This window comes from Pteropus alecto, unplaced genomic scaffold (genome assembly GCF_000325575.1).
Source record: "Pteropus alecto unplaced genomic scaffold, ASM32557v1 scaffold40, whole genome shotgun sequence".
NCBI lineage: Eukaryota > Metazoa > Chordata > Mammalia > Chiroptera > Pteropodidae > Pteropus > Pteropus alecto.
Window position 1 is genome coordinate 12,788,007 of NW_006431919.1, and position 25,807 is coordinate 12,813,813.

Here is a 25,807-nt window from a genome sequence, read left to right on the forward strand (position 1 = left end):
AATCATGTAGTATTTAATATTTGTGTCTGGCTCTGTCATTTAGCATAAAATTTTGGAAATTCATCCATATAGTTGACTATGTCACCAGGAGAACTCTTCTCCCTAAGTACTCTTGTATGAATATATCACAATTTAATGCATCCACTCTCCTGATGTTAGCATTTATATCACTTTAGATTCAGGCTATGAACATTCTTATTTAAGTTTTTTAAATAAGTTTAAGCTGTACGTTTGTTAAGTTTAAGCTGTACATTTCCATTTCTTTGTTAAGTAAAATCCTAAGAGTAAGATAGCTGGACAGTAGGGTGAATATATTTTTAAATTTAGAAGAAACTGCCGAACAGCTTTCAAAAGTTGTACCGTTTTATAGTCCCAGCAATAATACATGAGGGTACCAGTTGATTCATATCTTTACCAAGATGTGGTGCTGTCAGTCTTTTTACTTTTAGCCCTTTAGATGTGAGTGTTTTGTTTGGTTTCCCTGATGGCTAATAGGCTGAACCCCTTTTAATGTGCTTATTGTCATGAATATATACCATATGTCTTCTTTTGTGAAGAACCTGTTTAAATATTTTGTCCTTTGTTTTAATTGAGGCTGTGGTTGTTATGTATATAGGAACTCTTTATATGTTGATACAAGTCCTTTGCTATGTACCTGTGTATTACAAATATTTATTCCCTCTCTATTGACTGCCTTTTCATTTCTCAGTTTTGATGAGTTTTTATGAGAAGCACTGTTTAATTTAAATGAAATCCAGTTTATAACTTTTTTATATGTAGTGTTTTGGGATCCTTTCTAAGAAATTTTTGCTTTCCCCAAAGGGGGGCGGGCAGAAAGATGACTTACTTTTTCAAGTCATTTTGTTTTCTAATATCTTAGTTTTCTGCTGTAAACTTTATCTTTTAAGGTTTTACATTCCAGTGCATAAGCCATCTCTGGTTATTTTTTGTCTGTCATACAAGATGAAAATTAAGGCTCATTTTCCCCATGTATTTATCTATTTGTTTCAGTATCATTTATATAAAAGTGTATTTTCCCCACCAAATTGCATTGGTGCTTTTACCTTGTGACCATTTTAAATTTGTTCCTTAATAGGTTTATTGTTTGTTTTATAGAATTTCTTAGGATATTCTACTAAAATTATCATGTTATCGTGAATATCCCCAATTTATTTTTTTATTTCTAATATCTATACCTTTAGTTCTTTTTTCTTGCCTTATTACATGTTCCAGGGCCTCAATATTGAACAGAAGCCATCCTTGCCTACTTCATTTTAGGTGGAATCTTTAACCTATACTCTGTTTAATATAATAAAGTTTATGGCTTAATTTTTCAACATTAAATAAATCTTGGATTTCTGGAAGGAATTCCATTTGGTAATGATTTATTATCTTTTATATATTGCTAGATTCCACATGTTATTATCGTGTTAAGGATTTTCATATCTTCATGACTGATTTTGGTTTATAATTACCTTTATATATAACATCTTTGTCAGGTTTTGGTATCAAGCTATGATGGTTACATAAATTGAGTTTGTATAAGATTATCAGTATTATCTTATATAAGCATTTGGTAAATTCACAGTCAGACCATATCAATGAGGGTATTTCTTTGTGAAAAGATTTTTTTCTTCATTATGATCCAAGTTACTTAATAGTTAAGGGTCCTTTGGGCTTTCTATTTTCTCTTATGTCAATTTCGTTAGTTGTCTTTTTTAGTCTGGTCATTTTATCTTGATTATTTAATTTATTGGCACAAAGTTGTTTATAATATTTCAGTTTTTATGATTTTCATAACTATGAAGTCTGTTGATACTGCTATGTGGCATTTTATCTCTTTTCGTCTTGAATTATCTTGGAAGGAGATCATATTTTTATGTAATTTTCAAAGAACCAATGTTTGGCTTTGATCATTTCTTTTTTCTGTTTTCTACTTCGTTGATTTCTCTCTTACATTTACTTTTTCATTCTTTCTACTTATTCAGATTTAATATTTCTTTCTTTTAATATTAAAAAGAAAACTCAGTTTGTAAATTTTCAACTTTTTTATATTACACATTTAAAGCTATAACTACTCTCCTAAGCAACACAATAGCTGCTTCCCACTAATTTTGTTAATTTTAATTTTCATTCACTTGGAAAATATTTTCTCGTGATACTTTTGTAATTTTTTTAAACCCATGAATTGTTTACAAGTGTGTTATTTAATTTTCAAATTTAGGGATAGTTTTCTAGATATGCTCCTGTTATTGATTTTTAAATTAATTCTATTGTGGTAATAGGCTTCAACTTTTGAAATTTATTGATACTTGACTCATGGCATGACGCATCTTTATGAGCTTTCCATGTGTCTTTGATAAGCATCTTTCTTCTGAAGTGTCGAGTGCAAGTTTTATAAATGACAATTAGCTCAAGCTTCTTCATCAGATTGTCTATGTTTTCTGTGTTCTTACTGATTTTTATTAATTTACCTTATCATTTGTTGATATTGAGAGAAGTGTTAAAATATCCAACTAGGTTGTGGGCTTGTGTATTTCTATCTTTAATTCTGTCTGTTTTTTCTTCATGTATTTAGAAAACCTACTGTTAGTGCATACATATTTATGATTCGTATATGTTCTCCTGATGAATTCTTTTTTATCATTATGAAATGACTTTCATTATTTCATGCAATACTCCTGGTCTTGAATATCAGATATAACATAGCCACACCAGCTTTTCATGTTTACTGTGAAGAGCGTATCTTATTATTTTTAACAAACAATCTATGTCTTTGTTTTTGAAGTGTCTGAACCTCTGTGGTTTTAATGTTAAGTCCAATGTGATTATCCAGCCTTTCTAGTTAAATAGATTTGAGTCTGTGTCCCTGTGATGAGCATTAGCTGACATATCTGCTGAGATTTCTTTGCCTTCTTAATTTTTGCTTTTCACTGGGCTTTCAGGAATATCTCTTATTTATATGTGTTTAGGATCAGTCAAGTATTTGATAGGACTTTAAACTCAGATGGGAAGCTCTCTCTTTTGAAATTTGTTTTATCAGATTTCTTCTCCTTTAATTTCTAGGCTTTCTGGTGGCCCCAGACTCCTTTTTCTGACACGCAAGCTACTAAAGACTACACTTTTCTGCTTGAATTATAGTGACAGTGAGGTTGCTTTCAGGATGTATCTCACATGATTCCCTCCTCTCAAAATTCATTAAAAAGTTAGGAATAATTGCTCTGAGATATCTCTATCAGGACAGTTCATTTTAGTTGTATGAATTCTTCATAGCATCAATAGATTGACTTGTGTTATAAACTGAAGAAACTGAATCAAGAAATAAACATATAATTTCTTGCAAATATACAAGCTTCCTAGCATCAGGTTCTTCTTTTTTTCTCTCATAACTGAATTATGTTTGTTTAGAAAAATCTCTGGATATAAATAATTGTTAACAATTCATTTCTCTTTTGAGGAAATATTTGAACTCAGTTGAAGTCATGTATAAAAGCTGTGTATTAAAACTTACTTGGTCTTTGAAATGTCAAATTCTAGCATTCATGTTAATTCTGTGTTTAATATTTTTATGTTTGAATACTGGACATAATTTACTTTTTTCTCTTTCCTGTGAATCAGTCTTTATATTCTTCCTGATCGTGGTGAAAGCTCCAGAAGGCCAGCCAATTTGAAAACACTTTAAATGTAGTTGTTCTTTCAGAAAAAAAAACAAATTTTATATATGTGTGTGTGTGTATGTATGTGTGTGTATACACACACACATATAATTTTTGTGTGTATATATGCTGCTATGTTTATCGGATGAGGCTTATTTTTACTGTAATGAGAAAAATAACCCCCTGCTTTAAATTGAATAGTACATTTTTTTCCTACAATTTGAGGGAATTTTAATCAATAGCATTTGTTAAATACAAAAACTGATTATGAAATGCCTACATATAGGTTATATTCATGTTTTCCCAATAGACATAAACTCTATGCTCTTGTGATTCACATAACCTATGACCGTCCCAACTCTCCTACTGACAGGAAACTAAGAAACACACTTAGGATTTAGGAGAAACTGACATAATTTGATTGACTTGCACTCATTATGTTCAAACAAGCATACCTGTAGTCACCTGCCTTGAGGCACATCTGTGTTTTAGTAGAGTAGTAATAGTAGATTTCTCTCTTCCATATGTGGAAATATTTCTTGTATCCCACAGTAACAGCATCTGTGCTTTGACATATTTTTCTAGTGTCTCCAGTTTTTCAAAGTCAATTTTCTAAGCACCTACTAGGGGCCAGGCATCATTTTAGCTTTTAAAGATAAAAAACGATAAGACACATTCTACTTTCTCTCTGTGCTTATAAGAAGTAGGAGAAATGGGTTCAGACACAACAGTAATAGTAATTTCTTTTAATAAATTGCTATAGTTGAGCTATGAAAAAGAATGTTATAGAAGTTCAGAGGTTATGTCTTAGAAGAAAATGGTACTGGTAACGCTTACCAGAGATGTGGACATATGAGCGATTTCTTAAGAGATGGGTTAAGTTTTGTCAGATGATGAAATAGTGTGGATTCATTATAGGAAATAGTGTGAGAAGGCATGGATGCATACTACCTTTAGAAGACATTGGTGTGCCTGGAAAAAGAGATGGGAAGGAAAGATTAAAGCCATACTATCTGAATGCCATGCTATAGGGTTTAAATTTATTCTATAATCATGGGGAACAGATGAAGGTTTTTAAATTAATGGGAAATAAGTTCAAGAACTATAGTTTTGGAGGTAAATCTGACAGCATGCTGAGATACTTACTAAAAGGCTGAGAGACTCAACTGGGGACATCCAATTGGATGGCTACAGAGAAAAGGTATGACATTTTCACAGTTCGCTCCCTGGCATTTAAGTCTCGCTAGACTAAGAAGGGATTTCAAATAAAATTGGAAAATCCTCCATCTTTTTTTCTCTCCTCAAAGTTAATGATACATTCTTGAAAACTGAAATATCTCAAAAGACTTATAGTCAATATATTGTTTCTATGTTCTTTAACTTATTGTTTCCTAGGCTTATTTCACCACAACTCTTAGAAACTTTCATAAATGTTGAAACTACAGTGAAAATGCCATTCGGTACAACACAGTGATAGAATTAACATCAATCAACATAACATGCAACAAACACACATCAGACTTGTTCAACATGTGCCATATTCTTTATTCCTTCTTCACAGTAACCCTAGTCACATAGAAAGCACACACTGCTGTATTCAAATGTGCAATTGATGAGAAAAACTGAGTCTTCGAGAGAGGAAATAAATTGCCAAGGTTGCAGAATTAATAAGCAGTGGGACCAGAACATGAACTCAACATTGACTCCACTTCTTGTAATAAGTGTATGATTCTTTCTCCTCTTCCTTTTGCCCCATCTTGTGCTCTTCTTGGAGGGCAGTGGGGAATAGGAAGGATTTTTTTTTTTTTTTTAAGAAAAGAAGATCTGAAACCTTTCCATTTACAGCGAAAATGTTAGTGGAAAGTAAAAGAATCCTAAACATTTTTGCCAGTTGCTTTGCCATGTGTTTTCATCACATAAAGAGCACTTCAGGACATTTCTTTGACTGGAAAAGCAAATTTATCTTCTTCTACCTTATCGAGCCATCATATTGGAAATGCCTTAACAATAGATATCTCACTATTTGCTTTCAGTGTTTGGAATTTCCCTAATTCGATGCATATTTGTTTACCTCGTGCATATACTTTCAGGTAAATTGTAGTAGTTATAGGCTTAGTGGAATAACTATGAGACTGTTTGTTTTCAGTGTTTTTGACATCCCTATAATTTTTTTGATAAGTCTAAAATGGTATAAGAATATTTATCAATAATTAATTGGATAAATTCTCTTCATGATTGGGAATTTATACAGAAGCATAAAATAAAGATTCACAGCCCATTGTTACCAATCTAGGAAAACAGAAGAATTGTTAAATGTAATTAAATTTCTAACTCAACTGTTTTCCCACTTATGGTTTTACCAGTAACTGTCAGGGAAAAAAAAAATCATAGTACTTATTGCTAAAACTTATTTTGTGCTTTTCACAACAGCATTAAGGAAAGTGTTAAGTCATTTTCATTCCACAGACAATAGAGAGCTTATCGAGAATCAAAACAAGAGATGACTTGAGATGTGTTAAAGGCAGCCAAAACCAAAACGTTCTGTTCGGTGGTGTTTCTAATGTCAGGATCTCTCAAGGATCCTTCCTTTGTCAGTAAATACATCAGGGACATTGACATCTGTACTCTAAGTTGATCCAGTCTGGTAGGGCTCTGGGTGCATGCTTGGAGACAAACAGACATGGATGCATCTGGGCAGTTTCCACATTTGACAAGGACTTGTGCATTTGTCCAGAACTGTGTTCTGCCCATTCCTACACTGCTCATCACTTGCCTTGCCCTAGGGGAGTTCTGTCAGTAACAGTTAAACTGCTGGCAGTTGTATTCCCCATCAACCTGAAGCTATTTTGGGTCATGTTCCTGAGAGGGTATTGCAGAATGCCCACTAGTAATCATTTCTTCTTCTATTTGTTATGACATTTTCTCTTAATATTACCTATAATCTATTTAACGTGCATACACAGATACACAGTTTATAAAAGAAAGTAATTATAGAAGACAAGGCTTTATTTTTCTGATTGAAAATAAGAATGCAAGTTTTCCCTTAATTGAAACTGAAGGTCTGACTTAAAAATAACACAACTAAGTTAATAATCTAAATTTCCTCTAAATATTTAATTTTCTTCTAAAAGCTTGATTTCCTGCTCCTGCCCTCTGCTCACCTCCCAGGTTCTGAGCAATTAGACTTGAAAACATTTTTCCATTCTCTCATATGTATTCCCAATTTTTATTATAAGTAAGATTATTTATTAGTTCATTTTTTTATTTCAAAGAGAAGAATTTTAGTTATTCAAATAATTTTTTAAAAAATTGTTAGGTTCAAGAAAATGTGTTAGGCTCGGTGTGTTAAAATATGATCAAAATCCCAATTGTTAAGCCAGTGACTAAAAATATTTTGTTATTTTCTATTGAGCATCATAAATAATACATCTTTAGATTGTGATTAATTGATAAGTTATAAAAATCAAGAAAGTCACAAAAACAGGTGGCAATGTTTAACAGGTGATTAAGAAGTGAAAACCCAAGAAGGCTAGATCTATCATATATCTGAATGTTTCTAAGATGACCATTAACAGAGCATACCATCTGGGTATCATCTGCCATAGGGATAGTCTTCAACTAAATTGGTGAAAATATTACTTGCTCACCGCTGGTGAAATTGCATGTATTATCCTGCAGGAAAAACTGTTTTAGATGTTCTCTCATTTAAGTTAGATATGTAGATATTTTAAATTTGCTTATATTATTTATTGTTAATAATCTTCCTAATGAAAACTCTCCTTATTGTATGGTTAAGAGAGAAACACCCCAACTTGGCTTATTCGACCACCATTTGGTACTTTAAACCCCTTCAGTTATATACTCACATACTGGATCAGTGGCTGATATAGATATTTGTGTAACCCCAAGACAGAAAGCTTTTTTTTTTTTCCGTTATGTCTTAGAGCCTGGCCATTACTAAATTTCTTTGTTTCTGTATTATAATAGCCTAGGTGTGCTGCCTAAGTGCATGTACTCTGTGTATATATCTTCATATTCTGTGATGGTCCAGTACCTGGCCATGGTGTCAAGGGAAGAAGGAAGAAAGAGAAAAGTGAAAGGAGGAAGGGAGAAAGGAGGAAAAGTAGAGAGAGAGAAGAAGGAGGGAGGAATAAAGAAGGGAAGAAGGAAGGAGGGAGAAAGGGAGTAAAGAAAATAGTAAGGAATCATTTTTATTTGATTTTACTTTTGAATTTTTTCCAGTTTTGTTGAAATATAATTGACAAAATTGTAAAACACCTAAAACAGGTGTACAACATAATTATTTGATATGTATATATTGCAAAATAATTACCACAGGAAGTTTAGTTAACATCAAGCACCTCACATAGTTAATTTTTTCCCTTGTGATAACTTTCAACATCTATTCTTTTATCAACTTTCATGTATGCAATATAGTATTGTTAACTGCAGTCATCATATAAGAATCATTTTTACTGATTCTTATTTATATCTGATGTTTATGGAACTCCAAAATTGAGTATACAAGTAGCAAGTTTTAAAGATAATCTTACAAAATTCAACAGAGTGTAAATATAACTATTACACAATTTTAAGCCAGAACTTCTGTTTTAAGCAAAATTCTCTTCAATTTTTCAGAATATGAGGGATAATCATAAGGATCCTCTTTTTTCTCTATTCTTCTTATGTCTATAACCATTAACTCCTTTCATATTCTTGACCACTTCATTTTCAGCAGAGCCCCATGGGGATAATAGCTTCTGTCACAAGAAGTGGGAGGAATATGATGTAATGCTCTGGGTAATTTTGTTAAACCCACTTAGCACCTAATCCACTCAAGTCAAAGCTGGTATTGGAGTTATCACTCACTGGACTGGCTTTGTGCACAAAGCAATTGAATACGCACACATCTTCACAAATTACTGGTACGAGTCCTCAGACAGTAGGCTGCGACAGCTCAAAAAGATACCTCTTCAACTCCTAATTTTCTATATTTTCATTTCATTCTTAATACCTCTTTGCAGACAATTAGCTTTTCTTCCCCCCTTTTCTTTCTTGGACTATTTTAAATTAGCCCATTTCGGGCTGATGAATGAGCCAGTTACAGCCCGTGAAGAAAACACTAGCTGAATGCTAAAATGGTGCTCATTGCTAGAATGCAATGCAACATATTTTATTCTTAGAGGCAAGCAATAGAATATTCACTTTGACAGAATTTCAAACCACTTTATTTGAATAAATGTGAGATACATACTATACATTAGATGTAGCTAAAGACCCCATAGGTAAGTGGAAGGCATTCTGGGTATTTTTTTTAAATTAAAATATAATTTACATGTAACAATATGTTAGTTTCAGGCATACAACAAAATGATTTGATATTTGTAGACACTGCAAAATGATCAACGCAATAAGTCTAGTTATCATCTGTCACCATATAAAGTAACATTTTTTCCCTTGCGATGACAACTTTTAGGATTTATTCTCTTGACAACTTCGAAGTATGCACTGTAATATTAATGACAGCAGTCACTCTATTGTACATTATATCCCCATGACTTATTTATTTTATAATTAGAAGTTTGTAACTCTTGACCTTTTTCACTCATTTCCCCCACCACCCTCCCCTCTAGCAACCATGATTCTGTCTTCTGCATCTATAAGTTTTGCCTTGATTTGTTTTGTTTATATATTTTGTTTTTTAGGTTCTACCTATAAATGAAATCATACAGTATTTGTCTTTCTCTGACTTATTTCATTTAGCATAATTCCCTCAAGATCCGTCCATGTTTTCACAAATGAAAAAAATTCAGTCTTTTCCATGGCTGAGTAGTATTCTACTATACATAATGGAATTGGCTATTGTAAATAATGCTGCATTACTAATAGGAGTGCATACATCTTTTTGAATTAGCATTTGTTTGTTTGTTTGTTTTGTTTTGCTTTTTTGGATAAAAAATACTTAGTAGTGGAATTGCTGGACTGTATGGTAGCTCTATTTTTAAATTTTTGAGGATACTCCATGCTGTTTTCCATAGCGACTATACCAATTTACATTCCCACCAGTGCATAAGGATCCTATTTTCTCCACATCATCACCAATATTGTTATTTCTTGCCTTCTTGATAATAACCATTCTAGCAAGGTATGGGATAGTGTCTCATTGTGGTTTTGATTTGCATTTTCCTGATAATTAGTGATGTTGAACATCTCTTCATGTGTCTGTTGGCCATCAGCATATTTTCTTTGGAAAAAAAAAATATCTATTTAGATCCTCTGCCCATTTTTTAATTAGACTGGGTTTTTTGTTTGCTTCTTTTGTTTTGTTTTGATGTTGAGTTGTATGCGTTCTCTATAGTTTTGGATGTTAACCCTCTACCAGACATACAATTTGCAAATATTTTCTCCTAGTCAATAGGTTGACTTTTCATTTTATCTATGGTTTTCTTTGCTATTTAGAAGCTTTGTAGTTTGATATAGTACCATTTGTTTATTTTTTCTTTGGTTGCCTTTGCTTTAGAAGTCAGATCTAAAAAAATCATTGCCAAGACTATTCTCAAGGAGCTTATCATCTATGTTTTCTTCTAGGAGTCGTGTGGTATCAGGTTTCACATTCAAGTCTTTATTTTGAGCTTTTTTTTTTTTTCTATGATATAAGATAGAAGTTTAGTTTTATTCTTTTGTATGTAGCTGTCTAGTTTTCCAAACAATATTTATTGAAGACGTTGTCCTCTCCCCATTGTATATTCTTGTCTCCTTTGTTATAAATTAATTGAGCGTATGTGTGTGATGTATTTCTAGGATCTTTATTCTGTTGATCTGTGTGCCTGTTTTTGCACAACTGTCATGCTATTTTCATTATACAACTTTGCAATGTAGTTTGAAATTGGGGCGCATAACATCCAGCTTTTTTTGTTGTTGTTGTTGTTTTTGTTTTGTTTTGTTTCAAGATTGCTTTGACTATTCAGGTTTTTGGGGGATTCCATACAAATTTTAGGGTTGTTTGTTCTATTTCTGTGAAAAATGCTGTTGAAATTTTGATAGGAATTGTATTGAATAGATAGATTGCTTTGAGTAGTATGGACATTATAACAATATTAATTCTCTAGTCCGTGAACATGGAATATCTTTCCATTTATTTGTGTCTTCTTAAATATCTTTCATCAGCGTCTTATAGTTCAGTGTACAAGTCTTTCACCTTCTTGATTAAATTTATTCTTAGTTATTTCATTCTTTTTGATGCAATTATAAATGGACTTATCTTTTAAATTTTTTTCTGTCTGGTAGTTTGTTATTATTGTATAGAAACACAACAAATTTATGCATATTGATTTTGTACCCTGCAAGTTTAGTTCATTTGTTTATTAGTTCTAATAGTTTTTTGGAATCTTTAGGGTTTTCTAAATGTAAAAACATGTTGGAAAATAGCGACAATTTTACTTCCCCTTTCCAGTTTGGATGCCTTTTCTTTCTTTTTTGTGTAATTGCTCTGGCTAGGGCTCCCAGTACTGCTAAATACAAGAGGCAAGAGTAGGCATCCTTGTCTTGCTCATCATCTTAGAAAAAAAACTTTCAGCTTTTTAGTGTCGACTACGATGTTGGCTATCGGTTTGTCATATGCAGCATTTATTATGTTGAAGGATGTCCTCTTCATACCCATTTTGTTGAGAGTTTTTTAAATCATAAATAAATGTTGAATTTTGTCAGAAGCTTTTTCTGCATTTATCGAGATGATTGGTAACTTTTCATTTTAAAAAATATGTGTAACCTTTTTTAATAGGTCTTATTGCATTGTACTTTTGCTTGCTATAATGTGAATTGCAATTCTTATAGTCACCATGAAAATAATTAATTTGAAATTAAATGTAAAGCTAAATAAAGTACTTTGGTAAACTTTTTGTTTATATGTTTCACTAGAGACTTTTGCTCTTTCCTATGAGATAACCTCTCTTTCTTGACCACTGATTCTGCTGGTTAAAATGAGTACACTATTTCTAATCATTGTTTTAGAATAGAAATATCTCTTGTACCCAGCAGAGTCTGTGAAGATATTCGTATATTCCAGATAACTAAAGCATTTTTCTTTAGAAGCAAAACTAAGCATTTTGATGGAAATCCTTCTGAAATGTGTCAAACATTACTACATTTTTTATTATTATTAAACATAGAGTATTAAGAAAAGTATCTCTTTTTTCTATGACTCAGAGCTCATTATGAGCAGCCATCATTGTATTCTGCCACATTATGTTAATGCCTTCCCAGGTTTTTGAGGTCCTTTGTCTTTTTCTTAATTCATGGATTGTGGCAGTAGTTATTCTTCCCCATTTCCTGTTATTTGCTATCTTCTAATTGGCTGCAGTAATTTAAGTATAGTAGCCCAAAGTATTGCTGTTTCTTCTCTTCTTTGGAGTAAACTCCATGGGCTTTGTGATAGGTAATTTCTACTCACCAACAATTTCTGTGTATTTTAGTTCTATGACCATGTCCTGGAAAGGATTTGTTACCATTGGTCAAATATCTGTTGAAGTGGGCAATTTGGGGATGTTTACTCTGAAAAAAGGGAAGTTTCAAAGAGCCCACTCCAAACCAGAGACTTCAGAGATTCTGAGGAGCAGTGTCCTAATGTGAAAACCCAAATAAACAAGGAGTCAATTTGGCTTCCACAGAGTGACTTCACATAGATTTAAACATCATTCTAAAGTCCTCATGTAATAACCTAAGAATTTAACAATATAATATGTTAGGGATGTTTATTTATGATATGCAACTTTTACTAATCTCGAAGCAAAATAAAAATAATTTCTGATTTATGTATTTGTTTACTTATTTTGGGTATCCAAAGTTCTAAAGAACATTAAATAATTTTATTTAGCAAGGTGGCTTTATGTCAGACAATATCATCATATGTCACACACATATACAAAATCTATACTTTAGAGCAGGGGTTCAGTTTTCTTTTTTTTTAAACTAAGAGGACAAATAGTATATATTTTTGTTTTCTTGGGACATATACTCTTAGTTATAACTACTCAAGTCTGTTATTGTAGCCATAGATAATAAGTAAATTGTCTAAACTTTATCCTGATTATTTTTTTAAATTTTTTATTTATCAGTTATTTTGGGCATATAAAATTATATTAATTTCAGGTATACAACATGGTAATTAGATATTTATATAACTTATGATCACCCTGATAAATCTAGAACCCATCTGACACATGAGTATGTGTGGGAGACTTTAAATGAATGAAATTTGATGGTTTTAAATAAAATGCATAGCCCTTAAAAATAAAAATGAAAAGGCATAAACATTAATAACATTAAAATTATATAATTGGCTTTAATAAATTAAGAATTTCACTAGAAGCCCAGAATACTTGCTAAGCACCAGGTATCCTGGCTATCATCAAATATATAACTTTTCATGCAGAACACATCCATCTTAACTCTTTAAATATTTTTCATCATTTTGGTAGATTGATACCTACCGAAATAATGAGCAATTCAATAAACACTATAAGATATAAGGACTATTAATAATTGATATGCACTCTGTAGGCTTACATGTTACATTTACTGTGTGAACACATAAATATGCAAGTATGTGTGGTGTTTTAAAATGCATTTGGTCTGAGGATTTCTAATGTCAAGTTTCAATCCCATGCAAATGAAAGGGGCTGAATACATAAACCTGTCAAAGTCATGATTTTAATGGAAATGTCAAGATACTTCTGAAAGCCAATATAATAATCCCTTTTATGCAGCACTAGGAAGGAGCCCATGATCCTAAAAGAAGTAACCTGTCACCCTGCACTATAGGTTTCATCCTATTACCAGCCTCAGCTCCATTATCTAAATGACCAAGCACTCCTTCAATTCTGGGGCTAAATGATGTCATGACATGACTATCATCATATTTATACCTCATAAAATTAGAAAGGTTATTAAACATAATTTGACCTTTGGCATACTCTAATAGAATCCTGACTTTTGCTGTTTTCTTCCTTTTCCTTCTTTCCTTTCCTTCATTCACTCCCAGTTCTCATTTCTGTTCTTCATAAACTCTCTCTTTTTTCCTTTCGAAAAAGCTGTTGCCCACTTGTACTGGCATCGTGTTGCATGACCAAATCTAAGATTTTATAAAATGCAATTTTTATTCCAGTGCCTTTTGATTATCCTTCAAACTGCCACACTGGAGAGATAAGTTATTTTCATTGAAACCTAAATTCAATGCCAAGTACATTTGCCCTTGAAAATTTTCTAAAGCACTGGGTGATGTGAGGTCTGAGGTTTCTCTCTGTTTAGTGATTACTGTAGTCTTTAACTATCTGGTCCTGCAGTGCAGAAGGCTGTTATTTATGTTTATTTTTATTGGTTGGCTCTGATCAAAACACATTAAAGGAACAGATGCTTTGAGATGAGTGAGGCTCATGTATTTGGTGTGTTGGACAATTAGAAGGAGAAAGTATTTTTCAGAAATCTTATAGACTCCTACGCTGTATAACAATCTTGTCTCTAGTATTTTAAGATACTTTTAAATAATTAAACAGAAACAATTATGTTCTGTAAGTGCTTAAAAATAAGGGCAATGAGGTTCCTTGTCTACGTATATGTATATTATGTGAGATATATATAGATATAGATATAGATATTTTTTTTCAATTTCTTTCTTTGGAGTTCAGTGTTAATGTATCTTGCCCTGAATGTGCATGGTTCTATAATACACAAAAACAATTTCTGTACCAAAGTTTTTTCAACAAAAGATCTTAACTTTTAGTCTCTTCTACAGCATTTGTTTGTTTTCATCATTCTCTATGCTTCCTTGTTAAAGTCTCTGGCTTCCAACTGTAGAGACATTTTCACAATTAATTTTTCATTCAAGAAAGTAGTCTCTTACACTCAACTCATAGGTTTCTGTTCACAGTTTGATTTACTATGTTATTTACACTCATTAGCTCATATCTTCTCCATGGTGAAAATCAGTCTTTGCTTTTAAGAAGTTTGTAGTCTGGTAGGTTTATAGGCAAGAGAATGGATAATAACACTATGATGTGATCTGCTTGCTTTTAGATCTGTGAATCAATCAATATATATTTATGAATTGAAAATTAAGGGCAATTGTCATCTTTATGACATATAAATGTAAATGTTGATATAAATACAGACATAAATAGAGTTGTTGACCCCAAACAGATTGGAAACTAGTAGAAAAAAAACTAATAATATGAATAGAAAATTTTGTTACAAGATATTATATGATAACTACCATATATTCTTATTAGAGGCAGAAAATCTATCAGAAATGAATCTGTGTCTAATAAGAATTCTTTACATACCTTGTGTTCAATATTGGTAATAATGTTTTATTCCTTGTTCCATATTTGCTTGATCACAGAATATGTAATTTATCTCCCTGAGCATTTTATTGTAAAAATTGACCACAGAAATCACTCTGCTTCTTTGGTCTTTCTTTATGTCTTTCTTTAATCTACCTCTATTTTTGTGTGTTTAGCATGATTGTATTGGTCTGTTCAAGCTACCATTACAGAATACCATAGACTTTGTGGTTTAAAAGACAAAAAATATATATATTTCTTTCACTTCTGGAGGTTACAAGCCCCAGATCAAGATGCCAGCTAATTCAGTTCTTGATGAGGACTCTCCTCCTGATTTGTAGGTAGCCAGCTCTTACTATGTCCTCACGGTCTTTTCTCCTTGTTGTGTGCATAGAGAGAGAGAGAGAGAGCTCCGATGTCTCTTCTTATCTGGACACGAATCCTACAGAATCAGAGACCTATCCTTTTGGTTTTACTTAAGATCAATTACTTTCTTAGAGGGCCATCTCCAAATATAGTCACATTGGGAATTACAGCTTCAACATTTAGGTTTTAGAGGAATGTGAACATTCAGTCCTTAATAGTAATCAAAATGATTAGTTAACTATTTGCTTAACTATTAGTCTCAATAATTAAACTTTTCCAAAACAAAACAAAACATCATAATTCCAGTTTTGTGTTTCAATTACATATAGGGTTGTTGCTGGTGATTAAAACATATTCTGGGAGATAAAAATGCTAATTATTAAAAGCGAAGCATACACCATGTCAGAATGTCCGAAGAATAGGCATCTCTAAGTCAATAAAACTCACAGATATGTGTTATATCACTTGACCAGTGAGGAAGAACTAAGCAAGCAATTTATCTTCTGTACAGACAAAAACTAAAATATATATTTTTATAAATACGTATTCATTAAGTATACTGTGTTTTGCTTCATTCTACATATTTTGCATAAAGTATATTCTTGTCAAAGTTAAAACTTGGATTAATGTCTGATGTGTGAAGTTATCCAATTCATATTCAGTCATTTCACAGCTTTGTAGTTCTAATCAAATAACAATGGTCTTATCTAGGCTAAGAAAATGGCTATCTAGGCTAAGAAAATGTTTGATCAGTGTCTTAATTTGGACTTTATTCACTGTACACACACACACACACACACACACACACACACGCATGCACTCCTTTCCAAAGGGCCGATTTGTTATTTCATTTTAAAAATATATCTAATCTTAATATGCTTGGAAAACAACAGCCACAAAAAAAAAAAAAAAATGAGTGCTTAAAGTACACTGTTTCTTCTATAAAAAAATTTTATGAGTGTTTTTGGCTACCCAATTAGTCTTTCTGCCTTCTGTCTCTCTGCTTTTTAATTTATCCACTGTACTTCTTCCAAATTAGTTATCTTATAACACTGCTTTTATTTTCTTTTTTTCCTTTTTTTAATGTGTTAAAATAAACATAACAAAATTTACCATCTTAGCCATTTTTAACTGTATAGTTCAGTGGTATTCAATATAGTCACATTGTTGTAGAGCCATCGCCACCATCCATCCCCATAACTCTTCATCTTGTAAAACCAAAAATCTATGCCTATTAGAAAAACATTTCATATTCTTCCCTACCTCTAGCTCCTGGCAACCACAATTTTAATTTCTGTCTCTATAATGTTGTCTACTCTAAGTATCTCCTATAAGTAGAATCATACAATATTTGTCTTTTTGTAACAAGCTCATTTCACTTAGCATAATGTCCTCAAGATACATCCATGTTGTAACTGTAGCACATTACAGAATACCATTACAGCCTTACTTTTTAAGATTGAATAATATTCCATTGTATGTAGATACCATATTTTGCGTATCCATTCATCCATCAATGGACACTCAGATTGCTTTGACATTTCCACTATTGTGAATAATGCTACTATAAAGGTGAGTGTACAAGATTCTCTTCAAGACTTTGGTTTTAATTTTTTTGGATATATACCCAGAAGTGGAGTTGCTGGGTCATATGCAAATTCTATTTTTAATTTTTTGAGGGACCTCCATACTGTTTTCCACAGCAGCTGTATAATTTTGCATTCCTATCAACAGAGCACAAGTATTCCAATTTCTCCACATCTTCGCCAATACTTACTGTTTTCTGTTTTTTGATAGTAGTATCCTAATGGAAGTGCGTGGTTATAACACTGCCGTTTATTACATAACTATTGCTCAAAAACCTTCCGTAACTCCCCATTACCTTGAGATAAAGTGTATAGCTTTTATATACTGTCAACAGCAAAGCTTTTAGAGTTACTTCTACCTACTGCTTTATATAAAGCCCCCAGCAGTCTTATCGGTGTCCTCATTATCTCTTAAACTTTATGTATATATTTTTTTCTCTTATGTGCATATTATTATTTGCAAGATTTCTTACACGTGGCACGCATTTCTCTTCACCTAACCCAATGATTCTCTAGGGAACGATATTGTCATTTGGAGCAGAACAGGTTTTCCCTCTGCAGAATTTTCCTGCAGCTTTACAGAACATTAAGCATCCTTGGTCCTTGCTCACTAATGCCAGCAGAACTCATATAGGGACAGCCAACAATGCTTCCACACATTTCCAAGCACCACTATTCAGGACTCTTGTGGTTATAAGTAGCAGAAAATATCAATCAATTTGGCTTAAGTAAATAAGTGAGCATGTTAGCCAATGGACTTGAAAAATTCAGGGCAAGTTTTATTACTTCAGATAGCTATGGGCATACTAATGTCTAAATATTTGTTCTCACTCTGTATAACTCTTCTGCTGTCCAGCATATTTGGAGATGGGCCTTTCTATATGTAAGTTTCCAGTAGTATCAGACTTATATCCTCCTAGTTTTAATTCTTACAGAGGAGAGCTTGTTTCTTTCTCAGTTACTCAAGCAAAAGCTCCATTTAGCTTTGAATTGCCTTGGCTGGAGTCACAATCTTTTAGAAAGGTACCACAATGGCCAGAGAAACATGACGTTCTTTCATACACTTCTCAAGCCTAGAGTAGGATGTGGACTACCATTTGAAGACGGGTAGCTCCCCTAAGAAATAGAAGGTGGTGTTAGCATAAGAAAGAATGATGGATTCTAGGTAGCAAAAATGGCAGTAGGAAGTGACCTATAAAAAATATTAGCTGCTCTCTACAGCCATACTACCCTGAACAAGCCTGATCCCATCTGATCTCGGAAGCTAAGCAGGGTCGGGCCTGGTTAGTTCTTGGATGGGAGACCACCTAGGAAGACCAGGTGCTGTAGGCATAAAATTTTTTTTAAAAAATAAGGGATTGTAAGCTGACAAGGTCCTTGCAATCTGTGAGGTCAACCAAGGGTTGCCTCACCTAAAGAAAAAAAAATAGCTGCTTAATCTTAGGCAAAGAATTTTCTCTTCTCCAAATCTATAAAATGCAAATAAATGGCCACTATCTTATAGGTAGATAGTGTAAGATTCAACATGGAAAGTGTCTCACGTAAGACCTGCAACAGCTGTGCTTAAAACATGATTCATCCCCTTTGCATTTCTCTCTAAGGTGCTTGCTAGTCAGGGATAGTATTTTTTTTTTTTTCCTAAATATTTGACAATCGATATGCATGAGCACTGCCCATTCAGATCTGGGAACCTGACCTGTCAAAATGGAATTCAGCCAGTACACTACACCAAGTAAATATACAGCTGTTCATTAGATTTGGTCCTAGTAAAAATCGTTCGTAATAATCCTATATGTGATCATCTCTCTTTATACTTCTAAAGATTTCTGTCTAAAATCTTTTATCACCAAAGACTACTTTTATTAATTCTAGTCTTGTGCATTCCATGATTTTAACCATTTTGCCTACATGGTACTTGCATTTGTTCTGTAAAACCTGTTTTTAATCATTCAGGTTCTTGATGTGAATAATGAAAGGTGCATGCCGGTCAGAGCTATATGAACACCTAATTCATATAGTTCCTGCCTAAAACAGTGACATACACAGAAGATAGCCTGCACTCTTCATGCCTCATAAATTAGAGAGTTGTTGAGAGACTCTGGTTAAGTGTGTGGAGCTGCATTCACTAAACCCATCCACCCTTCAATGTTCCAGTGGCCTCTGTGCACATGGATTAAAAAACCAGTGATACTAGATAAGGATAATGGTTTTTAGAGGCTGATTCCCAGCATTGCTCTTAACGAGCTGTGTGACTTCAGACAAGTTTTGTCACCTTATTGATTCTCAGTTTTTTATTTCTATAAAATATAAATTCTAATTCAGAGTTTTCAGGGAGAATTGGAGATCTACCAAAATTTCTGACAAGTAGCCATTTTAAAAATGAACTCTTACATTTGCTGAATATAAGGGTTTTTGTGACATCGCTGCTAACTATCCTAGTTATTTCGTTATTACCTATGTGTCGTTCTTGCCACCTCAGTTTATTGGGAGATTTTTTTGTGTCCATGAATTCTTATTCTCTGCTTTGCCTACCACAGTGCTATATAAGCACTAAGGTAGGGGTGAATGAATGTATGAATAAATGAGAATTTTGTTAAGTAGACCTTTCAAAATGAAAATGGAAATAATTTGAGGAATCCCATATGGGTCAGATAAAGCTGTGGGAGAAACTTTACACCTAAGCATAAGATTTTTTCTCTACCAAAAAAAATGTTGTTGTTGTTTCTTTTTGTCAGAATTTAAAAAAAAAAAAAAAATAGTTACATCTAATTTTAAAACATTTCAATAATTTTAGATAAACTTAATATATATATATATATTTTTTTTTACTAAAGTCTATTTAACAGTAAATGTTCATAATAGATTCTGATATATCGGAAACTGCTTTGAAATAGGAGCCAGAAATGAGGGTCTGAGGCCGCCATTTGAATTCCACATGTCAACTTTAAAACATGTGGTTGGACTAGGTAATCTTTCTGATTCAATTATTCATAGATTCTATAATCTTGCAAGCAGACATGCTCAGTGGAAAACAGGACATTCTCAAAATAAGTAAGAATCAGAGCAACTTATTTACGGCCCAAAGGCAAATAAGGGCTACTCGTCTCTGGAGCTCACATTTTACTGAAATAAAAAGTAAGCAAAAAAATAAAATAAATAAAATAAAATAAATAAAATAAAATGTGATATGAAGGACGTAAATCAAGGCAAGGTGATAAAGAATGAGTGACAATGGCCATGCTAGCTGAGTGATCCAGATAAGTCTGAAGACAAGAAATCTGAACTATGTGTGGAAGGAAGAAAAGGGTCCAACCATGCCAAGATTGATGGTCGGGAGGAGCATTGCAGAGAAAGGCTTATAGATAGATGCCAACTCCTGGAAGCTGGTTGGGCTTAGCATGTTAGAGCCAGAGAGCGAGAAGACTATTTGGAGTATAATAAGATAGTGGACAGACATGGAAAAATAACTTGGATGAGTTAGATAGTAGCTAGATCATAGAGAGTTTCATAGAGAGGTCATAGAGTTGTAAGAGTATAAATTTTAGATTTTATTCTAAGTGCTTTGGAGAGTGATGGAATGAGGTTTATCTTATAAAGCCCAGTTGTGTGAAAAGTTTGCATATCTAAAAACCAGGTTTTTTTGTTTTGTTTTGTTTTGTTTTGTTTTTATAATGGCGTTGTCCTGATTCAAATAAAAAGAAACTGTTGGAAAAGGATGGGTTGTTGGTAAACATTCCTTTCAAGTATCTGCAGCTATTTTATTCACACTTCCTAATCAGTACTCAAGGAACAGGTTATAACATCGTTTAAACAAGTCAGTTCATGGCTGGCACAGCCATTGCCAGCATGTTCATGCGTTCCAGTTGTTTTTAAAACTGTATTTTACACCAGGGGACATTGCACACAGTAAATGTCAAGGATTCACTAGGGGCATTGCAGTTTCTGAGGCATGAAGCTAATACATATTTGTCTCATTACTGTCAGCCGATCAACTTTATTCCGTGGATGGCAAGGGCTCACAGCTCATAGGAGATGTAGTTACAAATGACCTCTGGGAGTTTGTGGGGATCACAACTTTCAAAATTCACAGTAGTGTCATATCATTAATAAGAAACTAAAGAAATGAGGTCCACGGACTTTTGGATACTTGACTTCCTAGAAACAGGTGAGGGGGGTCACATTTTTCAGCTCTGATACACTAAACCTTAAACTGAAGGCACCATAGAGCGTTTGAGTGGGCAGCTTAACCCACTCCTGTGGTTTCCATATTGCCCAACAATTTTCCTGAGGTAAACATGTTTTACAGGATCATCAGGCTGTTAATGGTCTTTTGCTTGAATAGTTCCAGAAGACAGAGGAAAAGAAAATTCTGATTTCTTAGTGGGGGCAATTATGTAGTATGGGAGTCAGATTATTTTTTATCAATCTATGTTTCTCTAGGTTTAGTCTCCATTTTTAATCGGGTCTTATGTTTTTTAGGAATAGATTATTTTCTTATTGTACTTTCATTTTATTTGAAATAATTCTCAGTCCTTTTATCTCCAAGGAATTTAGTGATGAAAAGCATCTATAGGTAATTTAATTTTTGTTCTTAATTAGAATGCATTTATAATCATAAACCTTCAATGAATAATTATTGGTGATGCATATTTGACTTACAAATAGTAGGAGGGATGTCTTTAACTGCTGCTATTTATCTCTGTTCTGTCTAAAGACAGTACTAAGGGACTTTCCTTCTATTCCATGCCGTTGTATTTGTCCATGGCTCCACCGTCATCTATATTGGAGAGATGACAGACGGGGGTACTTGTAGCATTTGCCAGTGTTTGTGATGTAAATACTCTACCATAACTGATAACAAGTGACTTGCAAGATCCCTGATTTTTTTTACAATTATAAGGTGGGCAGAAGGGATAAGAAAAAATCTGTCAAAATTACTTGTCAAGAAAATCCCAAGGCCAAGGGCAGGCAGGTGTGGACGAGAATGCTCCTAAAGGGCTGGTAAAGGAAAGGACAACCAATACGACCCTGGGGCACAGAAGGAAAGCGTCCCTTGAATAGTAAAGGACTCATTTTGGGTATTGGACAGGTGCGCAGCTTCCTGTTGGTGGCTAGAGAGGTAAGGCTCAGGCAGGACCGGGAAGTCTCTCAAAGCCAGCCCCACTGTGGATTTTCCACGGCCAGTCTCCCTTCTCCCTTTTCATGCCCTTCAACCTCTGTCTTTCTGTGTCCCCACTATTTAGTCTCTTGACAATTATTGGTCATAGTTAAGTTTTCGTCATGCTCTTTCAGAATGAGACCCCAATTACCTTTATCTTCCCCCCAAATAATACTCGAGCACTTGAAAATTAAAATACTAGGTCTTTCACAGGTGTTTTCCCTGATATAGACTTAAAAGGCCAAACTCTCATTATTGACTCATCTTTCTCTTTGCTTTTCTTCTATCTTAACCCCACTCTTCCCTAAAGAAAAAGATGACTGTGACCAAATAGGAAAAATGCTCATACAGAGCAAAGGCAGGAACAAGACTATGTTACATCGTTTAGTATTCCAAGATAATATCCTATTACCAGTAAAAAGTTGGTAACCCAAATCTTCCATATGTTTTAAATATACTCTTTTGGCAAACTGTCAGAGAAAAATGAGTTTAATCTTACATAACTAGACATCAGAACAACTATGTCACTCAATGAAGAGTTTACTTACTTCAAGCAGAATTTAGTTTACTATTTATAGGAGCAGACCCTGGGCATACCATCAATTGTGGTTCCAGGGACTCAAGACCACCATCACTAAAAAATGCCAACACTACTTCTTACTAAGCTAGGATTCTGCCTCAGACTCTTTCTCAACACGTTAGCTACCAGAAGCCTCTTGAATTCAGCACTAGATGTGAAAGTGTTTGTTGTATCTAACCAAACATATGTACATATACCTGCCTTATAATAAGAAATTAGTCCTCTCTTAATGTCCTTAAGAAATCACTTTATTTTGCTTGCTAGTTTGTAATCAATCTTGAACATCTACATTGGTGAAAATATTAATATATATATTTCTATATATATATTTTAGATATCTAAGTCTAGATTTCCAAATGGAAGAAATAAATACCTAGTGATCTCAATAGGTATTTACAGTGAGATAAATGATGGAATATTTTTATGGAAACTTATTTTTTTCCTTAGAACTCTAATAGCATTATTACTATATGTTGTTTTGAGGAAGTTCAAAATCTTATCAAAGAGATGCCTATTTATGAGTCAATAAATTTAATGCTTATTAATTAACATTTTTAGCCTGAGAGTCAGTGATTGGTATTGGGATACAGTATTTAATGGTCTTCAGATAAATGCTGGTTAAATTCATCGTTCTTCCAAAAGCTGTAGCTAATCGAGAACCCAGCTTAATATCTACCACTTTGGCAATAACTATAAGAGGTTAAACATCTGAAGTCAATAAAAATATTGAATGCTATTATATGCTGTAATTCAATGTGCTTTCACCACTCTGAAATAAATATAGGTTCCATTTTGTTTATCTCAAATCAGCTTCTTTGAAATGTATCCCCTTGATTACTGATCAAGTTATATGCAACCCAAGGAAAGATGTTTCCATATAATCCCTCTACTAATTAATGTGAAATTGACAAAAACAATGTGGACATTTTGCATGTGGACATTTTTCCAATGTTCAGTGCATATGCTGTTTAACCAAATAAACTGTAGTATGCATAAGTCAAAAAACTCAGAGATATGCCTGCGTAATGCCAAGAGCGTGACTTTGAAAAACAGTTTCAATTGAAACACATTATTTAGATTTTTTTAATTGAGTATATAGTGAAGGGAATTAGCCAAGAGAAAGTTCTGCTCTCTGTTCTGGGCTCATCCTAGGACCCAAAATGACAGCAGTTCTGCCATTTTCAAAGGAAGTCTTGTCATGCATTTGGCAGGAAATGTGAAAGCACATAGAGCAGTGATCAGGGGAGGTTTCATGGGCCAGGTCATGAACTAATATACATGATATTGACTCGCATTCCATTCGGGAGAGCTGAGCCAAATGGCCACACCGAACTGCAAAGAAGGCTAGAGATGTGGTAAAACTTGTGCCTTACACCCAGCTATAAAGAAAGAAATAGATGATAACTGTGGTCAGCAGCATCTCTGACATCGGCTAGTAGAGATACCAGATGGGAAAATAAGTAAAATCTGTTTTAGTGTTTTCCAAACTTAGCTCACCATGGAATCTCCTTTAGAAGACACCTATGAAAACACTTTTTTTAAAGAAATGGTGACATAGGGCAAAAATTTTACTCTGTATCATGCCCTTTATGTAGTTACAATTTCTCTCAAAATATATGATAGAGCAAAACTTCTGGCATTGGAGTGTTAAAATCCCTGTACTTGTTAAAATCCGTCTACGTGCATGTCACTTTCACCCCTCTGGTCTGGATAGGTTTGGCATGTAATTGTTGGAGGGCTTCTTCACCTGTGTTAGGATTCACTCCCTTATTTTCATCCAGAGATTTCACACCACATAGATAGATACTTTTTCTAACTATCTGCCAAAAATAACAACACCGAAAAAAATGACGGAATACATTTTATGAAGACATAATCTAACCTACTGCTGGGAACATGTCACTCGAGGCAAAAACAGTTAGATCTGCTGGCTGGATGCTCTTCTGATGTTTCTCGTTAAATAACTTCATTATTCAATGAAAAGCATTTTAATTATTTAAGTGACAAAAGATGAGGTTGTGGTGTTTATATCTAGGTTGTGCTTCCTGATTTTAAGTCTTTGTGTCTATTTATCTTGACGTTATAAGCACTTACCAAATTTCATCTGGTGGAGAATCTCTCTCTACATTTAGATAGACAAAAGGTTTCTATGCCCTGAACACATCTGTGTTTTCCTAACAGGGTCCCTATCAAATGTGGTCTTGACTTTATTAAAAAGATTTTGCTCCTTACTTTTACAAAAGGTTTTGTTACTAATGCTCATCTGTGGTGCCATGATATCTATGGATAATAGACTTTTTTATACACTATCATTAGAGATTGCTATCATCACAGTAATAAAAGTAGCAATAATTAGTCACCATCGTTCTCATTACCTCTGCTTATTTAGTGTGTCACGTATTAGGCACTGGACAGTGTCATTTATGTAAAGTCACAGCAACCCTAAAATGGAAATTGTAATCCCTGTGCCATAGATGAGGAAACTGAAAACATGCCCAATATTAAAACAATAGCAGCGACAATAGAAACCAAAGTTGAAAGTGTTTTGAATGTTAGAGTTAGGATTCTGACTGAGATCTGATTAACTTCAAGTCACGTGTTTTCCTTTTGTGTTACTCCATGTTCTTCCTAATGCAGAGATGATGGATTTGAAAATTCGTCAACGCCCTTCTTTCCTTATACCTACAATATACAATATGTAAAGATTTTGATTCTTGAAATCGTAAATTGATCTGAGACTATGAAGTAGTGAAGCCTTGACCTCAAACTAGCTTGGAAAACAGCATAGAAGAGAAGAAAGCGATGAGAATGCCTTTCATAACCTAAGTGGTAGATCTCAAAGAGATCAGTGTGATCTTTAGCATCCACAGCCACTGAACAGCTCTCATCAAGGACTTTGCCCTTAGGGACAGTGAGTGGGTTGCCCAGTCTGTACTCTAGGGTCTCCTTGTTTATAAGCCGCTGATGGGCCAAAGGTGTGACCAGGTGCTGTTCAGGAAAAAATAGAAAACAAAGGTAAAGAAAAAGGTTAACAGAAAGAAAAAACATTAAGAAAGCTCTGTTAAAAATGTAATTAAAATCTATATGTACCGACCAACATATATATCGATAATTAATTGAGAGAT

General features: G+C 33.6%; 1 non-coding gene across 1 annotated transcript; it reads left to right on the forward strand.

Moving 5' to 3' along the window:
• Positions 1–18,157: 18,157 nt before the first annotated feature.
• Positions 18,158–18,276, forward strand: LOC112475323. Its single transcript, XR_003044664.1, has one exon. It is a non-coding gene; the product is annotated as a 5S ribosomal RNA (ribosomal RNA).
• Positions 18,277–25,807: the final 7,531 nt, after the last annotated feature.